This window comes from Danio aesculapii, chromosome 10, assembly GCF_903798145.1.
Source record: "Danio aesculapii chromosome 10, fDanAes4.1, whole genome shotgun sequence".
Taxonomy (NCBI): Eukaryota; Metazoa; Chordata; class Actinopteri; order Cypriniformes; family Danionidae; genus Danio; species Danio aesculapii.
Window position 1 is genome coordinate 1,731,426 of NC_079444.1, and position 683 is coordinate 1,732,108.

Genomic DNA, 683 nt, shown 5'->3' on the forward strand with positions numbered 1-683 from the left:
GTGTCTAAGTTACTTTCTGTCTTATTTCTTTGTTTGTCTTGACTTCCGACCCTCCTTCTCTGATCAAAATGCCCAGAGATTGGGCGGGAAGAACCTACTTTGAGTGAGCAGGGAGAACCAGCTCATTTTCATTTAAAGGCACAGGCACAAAAACAGCTACACTACAATTCCCACTGACCCAAGAATTGACATTTTAACAGGGTATAATAAATGATCTAATGCAGTGTTTCCCAACCCTGTTCCTGAAGGCACACCAACAGTCCACATTTTCAACCTCTCCCTAATCAAACACACCTGAATCAACTTATCATAACATCAGAAGAGACTCCAACAACTGAAGTTAATGGGTCAGAAAAGGGAGACATCCAAAATATGTACTGTTGGTGTGCCTCCAGGAACAGGGTTGGGAAACACTGCTCTAATGGATATGTTGAGCTTAAACTTCCAACCCAGGCTCATCCTGAAAATGTACCCGTATATACATTTCTGGAGAGCGCCAAATACATCCCAGGAGCTACGTTTTTGTGTAGTTTTTGTGAATCCACCAGAGGCCGCTTGTGTGCGCTTTTTGAGATCTCAAATTTCTCTCACGAGTGTCATTCGTGCCTGCTGTTTTCACGTAAATCCACCAGAGGCCTCCACCCACCCTCCTTCCTAAACTTAACCGACAGTGTTTTAAGAAG